The 21811-nt window shown below is 30.4% G+C and overlaps 1 pseudogene; it reads right to left on the reverse strand.

Moving 5' to 3' along the window:
- Positions 1 to 11836: 11836 nt before the first annotated feature.
- Positions 11837 to 12755, reverse strand: LOC147816215 (small subunit ribosomal RNA; annotated as a pseudogene; the record flags this gene model as incomplete).
- Positions 12756 to 21811: the final 9056 nt, after the last annotated feature.

Raw genomic sequence — 21811 nt, forward strand, 5'->3', positions numbered from 1 at the left:
CTGATGATTTCGGTACTTAGAAAATTTCTGACCTATTCGGAATTTAGAAAATTTCTGACGATTTCGGTACTTAGAAAAATTCCGACGATTTCGGTACTTAGAAAATTTCTGCCTTTTTCGGTACATAGAAAACATTCAGAAGTTTTCGGTACTTAGAAAATTTCTGACGTTATCGGTACTTAGAAAAATTCTGACGATTTCGGTACTTAGAAAAATTCTGGTGATTTCGGTACTTAGAAAATTTCTGTAGTTTTCGGTACTTAGAAGAAAATTCTGCCGATTTCGGTACTTAGAAAATTCTGACAATTTCGGTACTGGGAAAATTTCTGACCTTTTCGGTACTTAGAAAATTTCTTACCTTTTCGGTACTTAGGAAAATTCTGCCGATTTCGGTACTTAGAAAAATTCTAATGATTTCGGTACTTAGAAAAATTCTGACGATTTCGGTACTTAGAAAATTTATGACCTTTTCGGTACTTGGAAAATTTCTGACCTTTTCGGTACTTAGAAAATTTCTGACCTTTACGGTACTTAGAAAAATTCTGACGATTTCGGTACTTAGAAAACAATCAGAAGTTTTTGGTACTAAGAAAATTTCTGTCGTTTTCGGTACTTAGAAAAATTCCGATGATTTCGGTACTTAGAAAATTTCTGACCTTTTCGGTACTTAGAAAATATCTGACGTTTTCGGTACTTAGTAAATTTCTGACCTTTTCGGTACTTAGAAAAATTCTGACGATTTCGGTACTTAAAAAACAATCAGAAGTTTTTGGTACTAAGAAAATTTCTGTCGTTTTCGGTACTTAGAAAAATTCTGATGATTTCGGTACTTAGAAAACATTAAGAAGTCTTCGGTACTTAGAAAATTTCTGACCTTTTCGGTACTTAGAAAATATCTGACGTTCTCGGTACTTAGAAAAATTCTGTCGATTTCGGTACTTAGAAAACATTAAGAAGACTTCGGTACTTAGAAAATTTCTGACGTTTTCGGTACTTAGAAAAATTCTTACGATTTCGATACTTATTAAACATTCAGAAGTTTTCGGTGCTTAGAAAAATTCTGCCGATTTCGGTACTTTGAAAAATTCTGTTGATTTCGGTACTTAGAAAAATTCTGTCTATTTCGGTACTTAGAAAAGACTCGGAAGTTTTAGGGACTTGGAAAATTTCTGACGTTTTCGGTACTTAGAAAAATTCTGATGATTTCGGTACTTAGAAAATTTCTGACCTTTTCGGTATTTAGAAAATTTCAAACGATTTCGGTACTTAGAAAAATTCAGACGATTTCGGTACTTAGAAAAATTCCGACGATTTCGGTACTTAGAAAATTTCTGCCTTTTTCGGTACTTAGAAAAATTCTGACGAATTCGGTACTTAGAAAACATTCAGAAGTTATCGATACTTAGAAAATTTCTGACTTTTTCGGTACTTAGGAAAATTCTGCCGATTTCGGTACTTAGAAAAATTCTAATGATTTCTGTACTTAGAAAAATTCTGACGATTTCGGTACTTAGAAAAATTCTGACGATTTCGGTACTTAGAAAATTTATGACCTTTTCGGTACTTGGAAAATTTCTGACCTTTTCGGTACTTAGAAAATTTCTGACCCTTACGGTACTTAGAAAAATTCTGACGATTTCGGTACTTAGAAAACAATCAGAAGTTTTTGGTACTAAGAAAATTTCTGTCGTTTTCGGTACTTAGAAAAATTCTGATGATTTCGGTACTTAGAAAACATTAAGAAGTCTTCGGTACTTAGAAAATTTCTGACCTTTTCGGTACTTAGAAAATATCTGACGTTTTCGGTACTTAGAAAAATTCTGTCGATTTCGGTACTTAGAAAACATTAAGAAGACTTCGGTACTTAGAAAATTTCTGACGTTTTCGGTACTTAGAAAAATTCTTACGATTTCGATACTTATTAAACATTCAGAAGTTTTCGGTGCTTAGAAAAATTCTGCCGATTTCGGTACTTTGAAAAATTCTGTTGATTTCGGTACTTAGAAAAATTCTGTCTATTTCGGTACTTAGAAAAGACTCGGAAGTTTTAGGGACTTGGAAAATTTCTGACGTTTTCGGTACTTAGAAAAATTCTGATGATTTCGGTACTTAGAAAATTTCTGACCTTTTCGGTATTTAGAAAATTTCAAACGATTTCGGTACTTAGAAAAATTCAGACGATTTCGGTACTTAGAAAAATTCCGACGATTTCGGTACTTAGAAAATTTCTGCCTTTTTCGGTACATAGAAAACATTCAGAAGTTTTCGGTACTTAGAAAATTTCTGACGTTATCGGTACTTAGAAAAATTCTGACGATTTCGGTACTTAGAAGAACATTCTGCCGATTTCGGTACTTAGAAAATTCTGACGATTTCGGTACTTGGAAAATTTCTGACCTTTTCGGAACTTAGAAAATTTCTGACCTTTTCGGTACTTAGAAAAATTCCGACGATTTCGGTACTTAGAAAATTTCTGCCTTTTTCGGTACTTAGAAAAATTCTGACGAATTCGGTACTTAGAAAACATTCAGAAGTTATCGATACTTAGAAAATTTCTGACTTTTTCGGTACTTAGAAAAATTCTGCCGATTTCGGTACTTAGAAAAATTCTAATGATTTCTGTACTTAGAAAAATTCTGACGATTTCGGCACTTAGAAAATTTCTGACCTTTACGGTACTTAGAAAAATTCTGACGATTTCGGTACTTAGAAAACAATCAGAAGTTTTTGGTGCTAAGAAAATTTCTGTCGTTTTCGGTACTAAGAAAAATTCTGATGATTTCGGTACTTAGAAAAATTCTGTCGATTTCGGTACTTAGAAAACATTCAGAAGTCTTCGGTACTTAGAAAAGACTCGGAAGTTTTCGGTACTTAGAAAATTTCTGACCTTTTCGGTATTTAGAAAATTACAAACGATTTCGGTACTTAGAAAAATTCAGACGATTTCGGTACTTAGAAAAATTCCGACGATTTCGGTACTTAGAAAATTTCTGCCTTTTTCGGTACATAGAAAACATTCAGAAGTTTTCGGTACTTAGAAAATTTCTGACCTTTTCGGTACTTAGAAAATTTCTGACCTTTTCGGTACTTAGGAAAATTCTGCCGATTTCGGTACTTAGAAGCATTCTAATGATTTCGGTACTTAGAAAAATTCAGACGATTTCGGTACTTAGAAAAATTCTGGTGATTTCGGTACTTAGAAAATTTCTGTAGTTTTCGGTACTTAGAAGAAAATTCTGCCGATTTCGGTACTTAGAAAATTCCGACGATTTCGGTACTTGGAAAATTTCTGACCTTTTCGGAACTTAGAAAATTTCTGACCTTTTCGGTACTTAGGAAAATTCTGCCGATTTCGGTACTTAGAAAAATTCTAATGATTTCGGTACTTAGAAAAATTCTAACGATTTCGGTACTTAGAAAATTTCTGACCTTTTCGGTACTTGGAAAATTTCTGACCTTTTCGGTACTTAGAAAATTTCTGACCTTTACGGTACTTAGAAAAATTCTGACGATTTCGGTACTTAGAAAACAATCAGAAGTTTTTGGTACTAAGAAAATTTCTGTCGTTTTCGGTACTTAGAAAAATTCTGATGATTTCGGTACTTAGAAAACATTAAGAAGTCTTCGGTACTTAGAAAATTTCTGACGTTTTCGGTACTTAGAAAAATTCTTACGATTTCGATACTTATTAAACATTCAGAAGTTTTCGGTGCTTAGAAAAATTCTGCCGATTTCGGTACTTTGAAAAATTCTGTTGATTTCGGTACTTAGAAAAATTCTGTCTATTTCGGTACTTAGAAAAGACTCGGAAGTTTTAGGGACTTGGAAAATTTCTGACGTTTTCGGTACTTAGAAAAATTCTGATGATTTCGGTACTTAGAAAATTTCTGACCTTTTCGGTATTTAGAAAATTTCAAACGATTTCGGTACTTAGAAAAATTCAGACGATTTCGGTACTTAGAAGAACATTCTGCCGATTTCGGTACTTAGAAAATTCTGACGATTTCGGTACTTGGAAAATTTCTGACCTTTTCGGAACTTAGAAAATTTCTGACCTTTTCGGTACTTAGAAAAATTCCGACGATTTCGGTACTTAGAAAATTTCTGCCTTTTTCGGTACTTAGAAAAATTCTGACGAATTCGGTACTTAGAAAACATTCAGAAGTTTTTGGTACTAAGAAAATTTCTGTCGTTTTCGGTACTAAGAAAAATTCTGATGATTTCGGTACTTAGAAAAATTCTGTCGATTTCGGTACTTAGAAAACATTCAGAAGTCTTCGGTACTTAGAAAAGACTCGGAAGTTTTCGGTACTTAGAAAATTTCTGACCTTTTCGGTATTTAGAAAATTTCTGACGTTTTCGGTACTTAGAAAAATTCTGATGATTTCAGTACTTAGAAAATTTCTGACCTTTTCGGTATTTAGAAAATTTCAAACGATTTCGGTACTTAGAAAAATTCAGACGATTTCGGTACTTAGAAAAATTCCGACGATTTCGGTACTTAGAAAATTTCTGCCTTTTTCGGTACATAGAAAACATTCAGAAGTTTTCGGTACTTAGAAAATTTCTGACGTTATCGGTACTTAGAAAAATTCTGACGATTTCGGTACTTAGAAAAATTCAGGTGATTTCGGTACTTAGAAAATTTCTGTAGTTTTCAGTACTTAGAAGAAAATTCTGCCGATTTCGGTACTTAGAAAATTCTGACGATTTCGGTACTTGGAAAATTTCTGACCTTTTCGGTACTTAGAAAATTTCTGACCTTTTCGGTACTTAGGAAAATTCTGCCGATTTCGGTACTTAGAAAAATTCTAATGATTTCGGTACTTAGAAAAATTCAGACGATTTCGGTACTTAGAAAAATTCTGTTGATTTCGGTACTTAGAAAATTTCTGTAGTTTTCGGTACTTAGAAGAAAATTCTGCCGATTTCGGTACTTAGAAAATTCCGACGATTTCGGTACTTGGAAAATTTCTGACCTTTTCGGAACTTAGAAAATTTCTGACCTTTTCGGTACTTAGGAAAATTCTGCCGATTTCGGTACTTAGAAAAATTCTAATGATTTCGGTACTTAGAAAAATTCTAACGATTTCGGTACTTAGAAAATTTCTGACCTTTTCGGTACTTGGAAAATTTCTGACGTTTTCGGTACTTAGGAAAATTCTGCCGATTTCGGTACTTAGAAAAATTCTAATGATTTCGGTACTTAGAAAAATTCTGACGATTTCGGTACTTAGAAAATTTATGACCTTTTCGGTACTTGGAAAATTTCTGACCTTTTCGGTACTTAGAAAATTACTGACCTTTACGGGACTTAGAAAAATTCTGACGATTTCGGTACTTAGAAAACAATCAGAAGTTTTTGGTACTAAGAAAATTTCTGTCGTTTTCGGTACTTAGAAAAATTCCGATGATTTCGGTACTTAGAAAAATTCTGTTGATTTCGGTACTTAGAAAATTTCTGACCTTTTCGGTACTTAGAAAATATCTGACGTTTTCGGTACTTAGTAAATTTCTGACCTTTTCGGTACTTAGAAAAATTCTGACGATTTCGGTACTTAGAAAAATTCCGACGATTTCGGTACTTAGAAAATTTCTGCCTTTTTCGGTACATAGAAAACATTCAGAAGTTTTCGGTACTTAGAAAATTTCTGACGTTATCGGTACTTAGAAAAATTCTGATGATTTCGGTATTTAGAAAAATTCTGTTGATTTCGGTACTTAGAAAATTTCTGACCTTTTCGGTACTTAGAAAATATCTGACGTTTTCGGTACTTAGAAAAATTCTGTCGATTTCGGTACTTAGAAAACATTAAGAAGTATTCGGTACTTAGAAAATTTCTGACGTTTTCGGTACTTAGAAAAATTCTTACGATTTCGATACTTATTAAACATTCAGAAGTTTTCGGTGCTTAGAAAAATTCTGCCGATTTCGGTTCTTAGAAAAATTCTGTTGATTTCGGTACTTAGAAAAATTCTGTCGATTTCGGTACTTAGAAAAGACTCGGAAGTTTTCGGTACTTAGATAATTTCTGACGTTTTCGGTACTTAGAAAAATTCTGATGATTTCGGTACTTAGAAAATTTCTGACCTTTTCGGTATTTTGAAAATTTCAAACGATTTCGGTACTTAGAAAAATTCAGACTATTTCGGTACTTAGAAAAATTCCGACGATTTCGGTACTTAGAAAATTTCTGCCTTTTTCGGTACATAGAAAACATTTAGAAGTTTTCGGTACTTAGAAAATTTCTGACGTTATCGGTACTTAGAAAAATTCTGACGATTTCGGTACTTAGAAAAATTCTGGTGATTTCGGTACTTAGAAAATTTCTGTAGTTTTCGGTACTTAGAAAAATTCTAATGATTTCGGTACTTAGAAAAATTCTGACGATTTCGGTACTTAGAAAATTTCTGACCTTTTCGGTACTTGGAAAATTTCTGACCTTTTCGGTACTTAGTAAATTTCTGACCTTTTCGGTACTTAGAAAAATTCTGACGATTTCGGTACTTAGAAAACAATCAGAAGTTTTTGGTACTAAGAAAATTTCTGTCGTTTTCGGTACTTAGAAAAATTCTGATGATTTCGGTACTTAGAAAAATTCTGTCGATTTCGGTACTTAGAAAACATTAAGAAGTCTTCGGTACTTAGAAAATTTCTGAAGTTTTCGGTACTTAGAAAAATTCTTACGATTTCGATACTTATTAAACATTCAGAAGTTTTCGGTACTTAGAAAAATTCTGCCGATTTCGGTACTTAGAAAAATTCTGTTGATTTCGGTACTTAGAAAAATTCTGTCTATTTCGGTACTTATAAAAGACTCGGAAGTTTTCGGTACTTAGAAAATTTCTGACGTTTTCGGTACTTAGAAAAATTCTGATGATTTCGGTACTTAGAAAATTTCTGACCTTTACGGTATTTAGAAAATTTCAAACGATTTCGGTACTTAGAAAAATTCTGACGATTTCGGTACTTAGAAAAATTCTGGTGATTTCGGAACTTAGAAATATTCTGTTGATTTCGGTACTTAGAAAAATTCTGCCTTTTTCGGTACTTAGAAAAATTCTGACGAATTCGGTACTTAGAAAACATTCAGAAGTTATCGATACTTAGAAAATTTCTGACTTTTTCGGTACTTAGGAAAATTCTGCCGATTTCGGTACTTAGAAAAATTCTAATGATTTCTGTACTTAGAAAAATTCTGACGATTTCGGCACTTAGAAAATTTCTGACCTTTACGGTACTTAGAAAAATTCTGACGATTTCGGTACTTAGAAAACAATCAGAAGTTTTTGGTACTAAGAAAATTTCTGTCGTTTTCGGTACTTAGAAAAATTCTGATGATTTCGGTACTTAGAAAAATTCTGTCGATTTCGGTACTTAGAAAACATTCAGAAGTCTTCGGTACTTAGAAAATTTCTGACGTTTTTGGTACTTAGAAAAATTATTACGATTTCGATACTTATTAAACATTCAGAAGTTTTCAGTACTTAGAAAAATTCTGCCGATTTCGGTTCTTAGAAAAATTCTGTTGATTTCGGTACTTAGAAAAATTCTGTCGATTTCGGTACTTAGAAAAGACTCGGAAGTTTTCGGTACTTAGAAAATTTCTGACGTTTTCGGTATTTAGAAAATTTCAAACGATTTCGGTACTTAGAAAAATTCTGACGAATTCGATACTTAGAAAACATTCAGAAGTTATCGATACTTAGAAAATTTCTGACTTTTTCGGTACTTAGGAAAATTCTGCCGATTTCGGTACTTAGAAAAATTCAAATGATTTCGGTACTTAGAAAATTTCTGACGATTTCGGCTCTTAGAAAATTTCTGACCTTTACGGTACTTAGAAAAATTCTGACGATTTCGGCTCTTAGAAAATTTCTGCCTATTTCGGTACTTAGAAAATTCTGACGATTTCGGTACTTGGAAAATTTCTGACCTTTTCGGTACTTAGAAAATTTCTGACCTTTTCGGTACTTAGAAAACATTCCGACGATTTCGGTAGTTAGAAAATTCTGACGTTGTCGGTACTTAGAAAAATTCTGTTTATTCTGTCTAAGTTTGAAATACCATGAAATATTTCTAAGTACGAAAATCTTCTGAATTCCCGCACAAAGTTCATTTTCCAAGCGAAGAATTTTTCTCCCGGGCTGTGGCCGTCGACATCCGCATCCCCGGCCTCTCGCCGAGGAAATTTAAATTTGAACGGCAAACGCATATTGGCCTTTCCGGCCTCGCTCGGGCTTCGTCTCAGACTTCCCGTCGTCGGACTTAGAAGAATTTCCACAATTTTCGAGACTTAGAAAAATTTCGGAAAAAATTGGACTTTGACAAAAAAACACTCTAAAACTAATTTTAAAAAAATGTAACTAAAAATTATTATTACATAATTATAATTAAAAATATTATTTATATACATTTATCATATTATATAAATTTCATATTAAAATAATTTAAAATAATTAAAAAAAATAACACAAAATTATTATTATGTAATTATATTATCAAATTTATATTATATAACTAAAAATTATATTTTTATACATTATATTATATACATTTTTTATTAAAATATTTTAAAATTTAACTATTATTATACATCTTTTAAAACTAATTTTGATAATAAACACATTGTTTTATATTATAAAGTTTCTTCATTAGTACAATGTCAATAACTAATGTTTTTAGGCAACAATGTTACGATATTTGAAGTGTTTACGTCTGGTCTAACACATCTTTCGAGTTTCTTTGCATAAGTGCTTTTAATTGCTTAATTTGCTTTTTTTTATTTCTAAGTACGAAAATCTTCTGAATTTTTCAAAGTCAAAACCGTTTGAAAATATTACTAAGTTTGAAATACCATAAAATATTTCTAAGTACGAAAATCTTCTCAATTTTTCAAAATCAAAACCGTTTGAAAATATTACTAAGTTTGAAATACCATGAAATATTTCTAAGTACGAAAATCTTCTGAATTTTTCAAAGTCAAAACCGTTTGAAAATATTACTAAGTTTGAAATACCATAAAATATTTCTAAGTACGAAAATCTTCTGAAATTTTCAAAGTCAAAACCGTTTGAAAATATTACTAAGTTTGAAATACCATGAAATATTTCTAAGTACGAAAATCTTCTGAATAAGTCAAAACCGTTTGAAAATATTTCTAAATTTGAAATACCATGAAATATTTCTAAGTACGAAAATCTTCTGAATTTTTCAAAGTCAAAACCGTTTGAAAATATTACTAAGGTTCAAATACCATGAAATATTTCTAAGTACGAAAATCTTCTGAAATTTTCAAAGTGAAAACCGTTTGAAAATATTACTAAGTTTGAAATACCATGAAATATTTCTACGTACGAAAATCTTCTGAATTTTTTAAAGTCAAAGCCGTTTTAAAATATTACTAATTATGAAATACCATGAAATATTTCTAAGTACGAAAATCTTCTGAATTTTTCAAAGTCAAAACCGTTTGAAAATATTACTAATTTTGATATACCATAAAATATTTCTAAGTACGAAAATCTTCTGAATTTTTCAATGTCAAAACCGTTTGAAAATATTACTAAGTCTGAAATACCATGAAATATATCTTAGTACGAAAAGCTTCTGAATAAGTCAAAACCGTTTGAAAATATTTCTAAGTTTGAAATACCATGAAATATTTCTAAGTACGAAAATCTTCTGAATTTTTCAAAGTCAAAACCGTTTGAAAATAATACTAAGGTTCAAATACCATGAAGTATTTCTAAGTACGAAAATCTTCTGAAATTTTCAAAGTGAAAACCGTTTGAAAATATTTCTAAGTTTGAAATACCATGAAATATTTCTAAGTACGAAAATCTTCTGAATTTTTCAAAGTCAAAACCGTTTGAAAATATTACTAAGTCTGAAATACCATGAAATATTTCTTAGTACGAAAAGCTTCTGAATAAGTCAAAACCGTTTGAAAATATTTCTAAGTTTGAAATACCATGAAATATTTCTAAGTACGAAAATCTTCTGAATTTTTCAAAGTCAAAACCGTTTGAAAATAATACTAAGGTTCAAATACCATGAAATATTTCTAAGTACGAAAATCTTCTGAAATTTTCAAAGTGAAAACCGTTTGAAAATATTACTAAGTTTGAAATACCATGAAATATTTCTAAGTACGAAAATCTTCTGAATTTTTCAAAGTCAAAGCCGTTCGAAAATATTACTAATTTTGAAATACCATGAAATATTTCCAAGTACGAAAATCTTCTGAATTTTCCAAAGTCAAAACCGTTTGAAAATATTACTAATTTTGATATACCATGAAATATTGCTAAGTACGAAAATCTTCTGAATTTTTCAAAGTCAAAACCGTTTAAAAATAGTACTAACTTTGAAATACCATGAAATATTTCTAAGTACGAAAATCTTCTGAATTTTTCAAAGTCAAAACCGTTTGAAAATATTACTAAGTTTGAAATACCATGAAATATTTCTAAGTACGAAAATCTTCTGAATTTCTCAAAGTCAAAACCGTTTGAAAATATTACTAAATTTGAAATACCATGAAATATTTCTAAGTGGAAAAAGCTTCAGAATTTTTCGAAGTCCAAAACATTTTGAAAATATTTCAAAGTCAAAAAAATTCGAACACACGATCATCAAAAGACATGAAGCAAAAAACAGTTGTGAAATTCGCACACACGATTAACGGAAGACATAAAGAAATTTAGAAATTCGCACACACGATCAACAAAAGAAATGAAGAAAAAAAAAATTTGTGAAATTCGCACACATGATCAACTTAAGACTTATGAAGAAAGAAAAAAAAATTTAGAAATTCGCACACACGATCAACGGAACACTTAGGAAGAAAGAAAAAAAAATTTGAAATTCGAAAACACGATCAAGGAAACACAGAAAGAAAAAGAAACAATTGAAAAATTCGCACACACGATCAAATAAGACATGAAGAAAAAAAAATTGAGAAATTCGCACACACGATGAACGAAACATATGAAAGAAAAAAAAATTTAGAAATTCGCACACACGATCAAGGAAAGACATGAAGAAAAAAAATTTGTGAAATTCGCACACACGATCAACGGAAGACTTAGGAAGAAAGAAAAAAAAATTTGAAACTCGCACACACGATCAAGGAAAGACAGAAAGAAAAAGAAACAATTGAAAAATTCGCACACACGATCAAATAAGACATGAAGAAAAAAAAATTGAGAAATTCGCACACACGATCAACGAAACATATGAAAGAAAAAAAAATTTAGAAATTCGCACACACGATCAAGGAAAGACATGAAGAAAAAAAAATTGTGAAATTCGCACACACGATCAACGGAAGACTTAGGAAAAAAAAACAATTCAGAAATTCGCACACACGATCAAATAAGACATGAAAAAAAATCACGACGGTCTCCTGATGACTAACTAAAAGGGATTCTGACTGAGGGCGTTCAGTCATTATGCCACAGATGGCATCTTCGCTCCATTGGTCATTCGACCCACTCATGTACTAAAAATTTACCAACCACGTGTTCCAAATGAATCCACAATGCGCCAATCACATTCAGAGACTAGTGTCGTTTTTGCGTTCGAGAGTTTCAAATCAAGAGTTTTCCTCCGAGAAGGGGGAAAATGCGTCGGCACCAACGGGGCGGGGAGCTCTCTCAGGTCGAGCCCCCTCTTCAAGCCTAGCCCAGCAAAGGACCTCCCTCTTCCCCAGGTCGAAGGGCTGGGAAACAGGCACGCCCACACGGCACTGACAGTTGCGGTCGAGGCGGGGATCACCAGTGAAGTATCCCCGGGCGTAGGCCGATGTCGGAGCCTACTGGCACCCATCTTTAATTGTCCTTCCGCAGGTTCACCTACGGAAACCTTGTTACGCGTTAACTTCCTCTAAATGACCAAGTTCGATCAACTTTCCGGCACGCCGGCTCGACCCGGAGGTCAGCCAGAGCGCCAGTCCGAGGACCTCACTAAATCATTCCATCGGATGTTGCGACGGGCGGTTTGCACAAAGGGCAGGGACGTAATCAACACGAGCTGATGACTCGTGCTTACTGGGAATTCCTCGTTCAAGGCAGATATTTACCATTATTCCAGTGATGCCCTTCCGTCAATTCCTTTAAGTTTCAGCTTTGCAACCATACTTCCCCCGGAACCAAAAAGCTTTGGTTTCCCGGAAGCTGCCCGGCGTGTCATTTGAGGAACACAGCCGAATCGGTGGCTGGCATCGTTTATGGTTAGAACTAGGGCGGTATGTGATCGCCTTTGAACCTCTAACTTTCGTTCTTGATTAATGGAAACATTCTTGGCAAATGCTTTCGCAGTAGTTCGTCTTGCGACGGTCCAAGAATTTCACCTCTAGCGTCGCAATACGAATGCCCCCGTCTGTCCCTCTTAATCATTACCTCGTGTTCCGAAAACCAACAAAATAGAACCGAGGTCCTATTCCATTATTCCATGCACCATTATTCATGCGTCATGCATACTTTGAGCACTCTAATTTTTTCAAAGTAAAATTGCCGAAACCGAACGACAACCGGTAAAGATCATCGGACAATTTCGGCGGCAATGCTCAGAACTGGCAGTGACCACCGGAGGGCGGACCACCCGTCTTGAACTAAGATCCAACTATGAGCTTTTTAACAGCAACAACTTCAATATACGCTTTTGGAGCTGGAGTTACTGCTGCGGCCGCAGCAGACTTTCCCTCCTTCTTTGATACAAGCATATGACTACTGGCAGGACCAACCAGGTTACTTTCACGTTCAGCGAGCGTTCGAAGCGGCGCTTCGAATCTCAGAGGTAGTGGTGCCCCCGGCTGGCGAGGGCGCCGGACCCGGCATGACGGCCGGGTCCCCGTTCGCACAGATCGAACTAGAGCCTTCTTCCTCTAGTCGGTTCGAGACTCACTGCGTCCCCCTTGGCGTCAACGCCTGGACGCGAGAGTGCTCTGCCGTCGAGAGTCGTGCTCGCGCCGGAACAAACTGCAGAAAACCTCGTAAATGCTTCCATCACTGTTCAGTCTCCACGCGGCTACAAACTACTGTCCGAGCCACTCGCTGAAAAGCCGAGACCTTTTGTTTCCGTGAGGCGAGCCCTCGCCCTTGTCGAGACGAGAGCGTTGCGTTTCTTGAGACACGCTCACTGTGCCTCACATGTATAGTCCCGCACAAAGTTCATGTTCCAAGCGAAAGATTTTTCTCCCGGGCGGTGGCCGTCGACGTCCGCATCCCCGGCCTCTCACCGAGGAAATTTAAATTTGAACGGAAAACGCATATCGGCCTTTCCGGCCTCGCTCGGGCTTCGTCTCAGACTTCCCGTCGCCGGACTTAGAAGAATTTCCACAATTTTCGAGACTTAGAAAAATTTCGGAAAAAATTGGACTTTGACAAAAACACTCTAAAACTAATTTAAAAAAAAATTTAACTAAAAATTATTATTACATAATTATAATAAAAAATATTATTTATATACATTTATCATATTATATAAATTTCATATTAAAATAATTTAAAATAATTAAAAAAAATAACATGAAATTATTATTATATAATTATATTATCAAATTTATATTATATAACTATTATTAAAAATTATATTTTTATACATTATATTATATTATATTATTTTATTATACATTATATTATTTTTTATACATTATATTATATTATTATACATCTTTTAAAACCAATTTTGATAATAAACACATTGTTTTATATTATAAAGTTTCTTCATTAGTACAATGTCAATAACTAATGTTTTTAGGCAACAATGTTACGATATTTGAAGTGTTTACGTCTGGTCTAACAGATCTTTCGAGTATCTTTGCATAAGTGCTTTTAATTGCTTAATTTGCTTTTTTTTTATTACGAAAATCTTCTGAATTTTTCAAAGTCAAAACCGTTTGAAAATAATACTAAGGTTCAAATACCATGAAATATTTCTAAGTACGAAAATCTTCTGAAATTTTCAAAGTGAAAACCGTTTGAAAATATTACTAAGTTTGAAATACCATGAAATATTTCTAAGTACGAAAATCTTCGGAATTTTTCAAAGTCAAAGCCGTTTGAAAATATTACTAAGTTTGAAATACCATGAAATATTTCTAAGTACGAAAATCTTCTCAATTTTTCAAAATCAAAACAGTTTAAAAATATTACTAAGTTTGAAATACCATGAAATATTTCGAAATACGAAAATCTTCTGAATTATTCAAAGTCAAAACCGTTTGAAAATATTACTAAGTTTGAAATACCATGAAATATTTCTAAGTACGAAAATCTTCTGAATTCCCGCACAAAGTTCATTTTCCAAGCGAAGAATTTTTCTCCCGGGCTGTGGCTGTCGACATCCGCATCCCCGGCCTCTCGTCGAGGAAATTTAAATTTGAACGGCAAACGCATATTGGCCTTTCCGGCCTCGCTCGGGCTTCGTCTCAGACTTCCCGTCGCCGGACTTAGAAGAATTTCCACAATTTTCGAGACTTAGAAAAATTTCGGAAAAAATTGGACTTTGACAAAAAAACACTCTAAAACTAATTTAAAAAAAATGTAACTAAAAATTATTATTACATAATTATAATTAAAAATACTATTTATATACATTTATCATATTATATAAATTTCATATTAAAATAATTTAAAATAATTAAAAAAAAATAACACAAAATTATTATTATGTAATTATATTATCAAATTTATATTATATAACTAAAAATTATATTTTTATACATTATATTATATACATTTTTTATTAAAATATTTTAAAATTTAACTATTATTATACATCTTTTAAAACTAATTTTGATAATAAACACATTGTTTTATATTATAAAGTTTCTTCAATAGTACAATGTCAATAACTAATGATTTTAGGCAACAATGTTACGATATTTGAAGGGTTTACATCTGGTCTAACAGATCTTTCGAGTTTCTTTGCATAAGTGCTTGTAATTGCTTAATTTGCTTTTTTTTTTATTTCTAAGTACGAAAATCTTCTGAATTTTTCAAAGTCAAAACCGTTTGAAAATATTCCTAAGTTTGAAATACCATAAAATATTTCTAAGTACGAAAATCTTCTGAAATTTTCAAAGTGAAAACCGTTTGAAAATATTACTAAGTTTGAAATACCATGAAATATTTCTACGTACGAAAATCTTCTGAATTTTTCAAAGTCAAAACCGTTTGAAAATATTACTAATTTTGATATACCATGAAATATTTCTAAGTACGAAAATCTTCTGAATTTTTCAATGTCAAAACCGTTTGAAAATATTACTAAGTCTGAAATACCATGAAATATTTCTTAGTACGAAAAGCTTCTGAATAAGTCAAAACCGTTTGAAAATATTTCTAAGTTTGAAATACCATGAAATATTTCTAAGTACGAAAATCTTCGGAATTTTTCAAAGTCAAAACCGTTTGAAAATAATACTAAGGTTCAAATACCATGAAATTTTTTTAAGTACGAAAATCTTCTGAAATTTTCAAAGTGAAAACCGTTTGAAAATATTACTAAGTTTGAAATACCATGAAATATTTCTAAGTACGAAAATCTTCGGAATTTTTCAAAATCAAAACAGTTTAAAAATATTACTAAGTTTGAAATACCATGAAATATTTCGAAATACGAAAATCTTCTGAATTATTCAAAGTCAAAACCGTTTGAAAATATTACTAAGTTTGAAACACCATGAAATATTTCTAAGTACGAAAATCTTCTGAATTTTTCAAAGTCAATACCGCTTGAAAATATTACTAAGTTTGAAATACCATAAAATATTTCTAAGTACGAAAATCTTCTGAAATTTTCAATGTCAAAACCGTTTGAAAATATTACTAAGTTTAAAATACCATAAAATATTTCTAAGGACGAAAATCTTCTGAACATTTCAAAGTCAAAACCGTTTGAAAATATTACTAAGTTTGAAATACCATAAAATATTTCTAAGTACGAAAACCTTCTGAATTTTTCCAAGTCAAAACCGTTTGAAAATATTACTTAGTTTGAAATACCATGAAATATTTCTAAGTACGAAAATCTTCGGAATTTTTTAAAGTCAAAAAAGTTTGAAATTATTACTAAGTTTGAAATACCATAAAATATTTCTAAGGACGAAAATCTTCTGAATTTTTCAAAGTCAAAACCGTTTGAAAATATTACTAAGTTTGAAATACCATGAAATATGTCTAAGTACGAAAATCTTCTGAATTTTTCAAAGTCAAAACCGTTTGAAAATATTACTAAGTTTGAAATACCATAAAATATTTCTAAGGACGAAAATCTTCTGAATTTTTCAAAGTCAATACTGCTTGAAAATATTTCTAAGTTTGAAATACCATGAAATATTTCTAAGTACGAAAATCTTCTGAATTTTTCAAAGTCAATACCGTTTGAAAATATTACTAAGTTTGAAATACCATGAAATATTTCTAAGTACGAAAATCTTCTCAATTTTTCAAAATCAAAACCGTTTGAAAATATTACTATGTTTGAAATACCATAAAATATTTCTAAGGACGAAAATCTTCCGAATTTTTCAAAGTCAATACTGCTTGAAAATATTTCTAAGTTTGAAATACCATGAAATATTTCTAAGTACGAAAATCTTCTGAATTTTTCAAAGTCAATACCGCTTGAAAATATTTCTAAGTTTGAAATACCATGAAATATTTCTAAGTACGAAAATCTTCTGAATTTTTCAAAGTCAATACCGCTTGAAAATATTTCTATGTTTGAAATACCATGAAATATTTCTAAGTACGAAAATCTTCTGAATTTTTCAAAGTCAAAACCGTTTGAAAATATTACTAAGTTTGACATACCATGAAATATTTCTAAGTTCGAAAATCTTCTGAATTTTTCAAAGTCAAAACCGTTTGAAAATATTACTAAGTTTGAAATACCATGAAATATTTCTAAGTACGAAAATCTTCTGAATTTTTCAAAGTCAATACCGTTTGAAAATATTACTAAGTTTGAAATACCATGAAATATTTCTAAGTACGAAAATCTTCTCAATTTTTCAAAATCAAAACCGTTTGAAAATATTACTATGTTTGAAATACCATAAAATATTTCTAAGGACGAAAATCTTCTGAATTTTTCAAAGTCAATACTGCTTGAAAATATTTCTAAGTTTGAAATACCATGAAATATTTCTAAGTACGAAAATCTTCTGAATTTTTCAAAGTCAATACCGCTTGAAAATATTTCTAAGTTTGAAATACCATGAAATATTTCTAAGTACGAAAATCTTCTGAATTTTTCAAAGTCAATACCGCTTGAAAATATTTCTATGTTTGAAATACCATGAAATATTTCTAAGTACGAAAATCTTCTGAATTTTTCAAAGTCAAAACCGTTTGAAAATATTACTAAGTTTGACATACCATGAAATATTTCTAAGTACGAAAATCTTCTGAATTTTTCAAAGTCAAAACCGTTTGAAAATATTACTAAGTTTGAAATACCATGAAATATTTCTAAGTACGAAAATCTTCTGAATTTTTCAAAGTCAAAACCGTTTGAAAATATTGCTAAGTTTGAAATACCATGAAATATTTCTAAGTACGAAAATCTTCTGAATTCCCGCACAAAGTTCATTTTCCAAGCGAAGAATTTTTCTCCCGGGCTGTGGCTGTCGACTTCCGCATCCCCGGCCTCTCGTCGAGGAAATTTAAATTTGAGCGGCAAACGCATATTGGCCTTTCCGGATTCGCTCGGGCTTCGTCTCAGACTTCCCGTCGCCGGACTTAGAAGAATTTCCACAATTTTCGAGACTTAGAAATATTTCGGAAAAAATTGGACTTTGACAAAAAAACACTCTAAAACTAATTTTAAAAAAATGTAACTAAAAATTATTATTACATAATTATAATTAAAAATATTATTTATATACATTTATCATATTATATAAATTTCATATTAAAATAATTTAAAATAATTAAAAAAAATAACACAAAATTATTATTATATAATTATATTATCAAATTTATATTATATAACTATTATTAAAAATTATATTTTTATACATTATATTATATACATTTTTTATTAAAATATTTTAAAATTTAACTATTATTATACATCTTTTAAAACAAATTTTGATAATAAACACATTGTTTTATATTATAAAGTTTCTTCATTAGTACAATGTCAATAACTAATGTTTTTAGACAACAATGTTACGATATTTGAAGTGTTTACGTCTGGTCTAACAGATCTTTTGAGTTTCTTTGCATAAGTGCTTTTAATTGCTTAATTTGCTTTTTTTTATTTCTAAGTACGAAAATCTTCTGAAATTTTCAAAGTCAAAACCGTTTGAAAATATTACTAAGTTTGAAATACCATAAAATATTTCTAAGTACGAAAATCTTCTGAAATTTTCAAAGTCAAAATCGTTTGAAAATATTACTAAGTTTGAAATACCATGAAATATTTCTAAGTACGAAAATCTTCTGAATTTTTCAAAGTCAAAACCGTTTGAAAATATTACTAAGTTTGAAATACCATGAAATATTTCTAAGTACGAAAATCTTCTGAATTTTTCAAAGTCAATACCGCTTGATAATATTTCTATGTTTGAAATACCATGAAATATTTCTAAGTACGAAAATCTTCAGAATTTTTCAAAGTCAAAACCGTTTGAAAATATTACTAAGTTTGACATACCATGAAATATTTCTAAGTACGAAAATCTTCTGAATTTTTGAAAGTCAATACTGCTTGAAAATATTTCTAAGTTTGAAATACCATGAAATATTTCTAAGTACGAAAATCTTCTGAATGTTTCAAAGTCAATACCGCTTGAAAATATTTCTAAGTTTGAAATACCATGAAATATTTCTAAGTACAAAAATCTTCGGAATTTTTCAAAGTCAAAACCGTTTGAAAATATTGCTAAGTTTGAAATACCATGAAATATTTCTAAGTACGAAAATCTTCTGAATTCCCGCACAAAGTTTATTTTCCAAGCGAAGAATTTTTCTCCCGGGCAGTGGCTGTCGACATCCGCATCCCCGGCCTCTCGTCGAGGAAATTTAAATTTGAACGGCAAACGCATATTGGGCTTTCCGGCCTCGCTCGGGCTTCGTCTCAGACTTCCCGTCGCCGGACTTAGAAGAATTTCCACAATTTTCGAGACTTAGAAAAATTTCATAAAAAATTGGACTTTGACAAAAAAACACTCTAAAACTAATTTAAAAATATGTAACTAAAAACTATTATTACATAATTATAATTAAAAATATTATTTATATACATTTATCATATTATATAAATTTCATATTAAAATAATTTAAAATAATTAAAAAAAAATAACACAAAATTATTATTATATAATTATATTATCAAATTTATATTATATAACTATTATTAAAAATTATATTTTTATACATTATATTATATACATTTTTTATTAAAATATTTTAAAATTTAACTATTATTATACATCTTTTAAAACCAATTTTGATAATAAACACATTTTTTTATATTATGAAGTTTCTTCATTAGTACAATGTCAATAACTAATGTTTTTAGGCAACAATGTTACGATATTTGAAGTGTTTACGTCTGGTCTAACAGATCTTTTGAGTTTCTTTGCATAAGTGCTTTTAATTGCTAAATTTGCTTTTTTTTATTTCTAAGTACGAAAATCTTCTGAATTTTTCAAAATCAAAACCGTTTGAAAATATTACTAAGTTTGAAATACCATAAAATATTTCTAAGTACGAAAATCTTCTGAAATTTTCAAAGTCAAAACCGTTTGAAAATATTACTAAGTTTGAAATATCATGAAATATTTCTAAGTACGAAAATCTTCTGAATTTTTCAAAGTCAATACCGCTTGATAATATTTCTATGTTTGAAATACCATGAAATATTTCTAAGTACGAAAATCTTCTGAATTTTTCAAAGTCAAAACCGTTTGAAAATATTACTAAGTTTGACATACCATGAAATATTTCGAAATACGAAAATCTTCGGAAATTTTTAAAGTCAAAACCGTTTGAAAATATTACTAAGTTTGAAATACCATAAAATATTTCTAAGGACGAAAATCTTCTGAATTTTTCAAATTCAATATTGCTTGAAAATATTTCTAAGTTTGAAATACCATGAAATATTTCTAAGTACGAAAATCTTCTGAATGTTTCAAAGTCAATACCGCTTGAAAATATTTCTAAGTTTGAAATACCATGAAATATTTCTAAGTACAAAAATCTTCGGAATTTTTCAAAGTCAAAACCGTTTGAAAATATTGCTAAGTTTGAAATACCATGAAATATTTCTAAGTACGAAAATCTTCTGAATTCCCGCACAAAGTTTATTTTCCAAGCGAAGAATTTTTCTCCCGGGCAGTGGCTGTCGACATCCGCATCCCCGGCCTCTCGTCGAGGAAATTTAAATTTGAACGGCAAACGCATATTGGGCTTTCCGGCCTCGCTCGGGCTTCGTCTCAGACTTCCCGTCGCCGGACTTAGAAGAATTTCCACAATTTTCGAGACTTAGAAAAATTTCGGAAAAAATTGGACTTTGACAAAAAAACACTCTAAAACTAATTTAAAAATATGTAACTAAAAACTATTATTACATAATTATAATTAAAAATATTATTTATATACATTTATCATATTATATAAATTTCATATTAAAATAATTTAAAATAATTAAAAAAAAATAACACAAAATTATTATTATATAATTATATTATCAAATTTATATTATATAACTATTATTAAAAATTATATTTTTATACATTATATTATATACATTTTTTATTAAAATATTTTAAAATTTAACTATTATTATACATCTTTTAAAACCAATTTTGATAATAAACACATTGTTTTATATTATAAAGTTTCTTCATTAGTACAATGTCAATAACTAATGTTTTTAGGCAACAATGTTACGATATTTGAAGTGTTTACGTCTGGTCTAACAGATCTTTCGAGTTTCTTTGCATAAGTGCTTTTAATTGCTTAATTTGCTTTTTTTTATATCTAAGTACGAAAATCTTCTGAATTTTTCAAAGTCAAAACCGTTTGAAAATATTACTAAGTTTGAAATACCATAAAATATTTCTAAGTACGAAAATCTTCTGAAATTTTCAAAATCAAAACCGTTTGAAAATATTACTAAGTTTGAAATATCATGAAATATTTCAAAGTACGAAAATCTTCTGAATTTTTCAAAGTCAAAACCGTTTGAAAATATTACTAAGTTTGAAATACCATGAAATATTTCTAAGTACGAAAATCTTCTGAATTTTTCAAAGTCAATACCGCTTGATAATATTTCTATGTTTGAAATACCATGAAATATTTCTAAGTACGAAAATCTTCTGAATTTTTCAAAGTCAAAACCGTTTGAAAATATTACTAAGTTTGACATACCATGAAATATTTCGAAATACGAAAATCTTCGGAAATTTTTAAAGTCAAAACCGTTTGAAAATATTACTAAGTTTGAAATACCATAAAATATTTCTAAGGACGAAAATCTTCTGAATTTTTCAAAGTCAATACTGCTTGAAAATATTTCTAAGTTTGAAATACCATGAAATATTTCTAAGTACGAAAATCTTCTGAATGTTTCAAAGTCAATACCGCTTGAAAATATTTCTAAGTTTGAAATACCATGAAATATTTCTAAGTACAAAAATCTTCGGAATTTTTCAAAGTCAAAACCGTTTGAAAATATTACTAAGTTTGAAATACCATGAAATATTTCTAAGTACGAAAATCTTCTGAATTTTTCAAAGTCAAAACCGTTTGAAAATATTACTAAGTTTGACATACCATGAAA

Source organism: Parasteatoda tepidariorum, chromosome 2 (assembly GCF_982258835.1).
Source record: "Parasteatoda tepidariorum strain Cologne lab strain chromosome 2, Ptep-v5.0, whole genome shotgun sequence".
Lineage (NCBI taxonomy): Eukaryota > Metazoa > Arthropoda > Arachnida > Araneae > Theridiidae > Parasteatoda > Parasteatoda tepidariorum.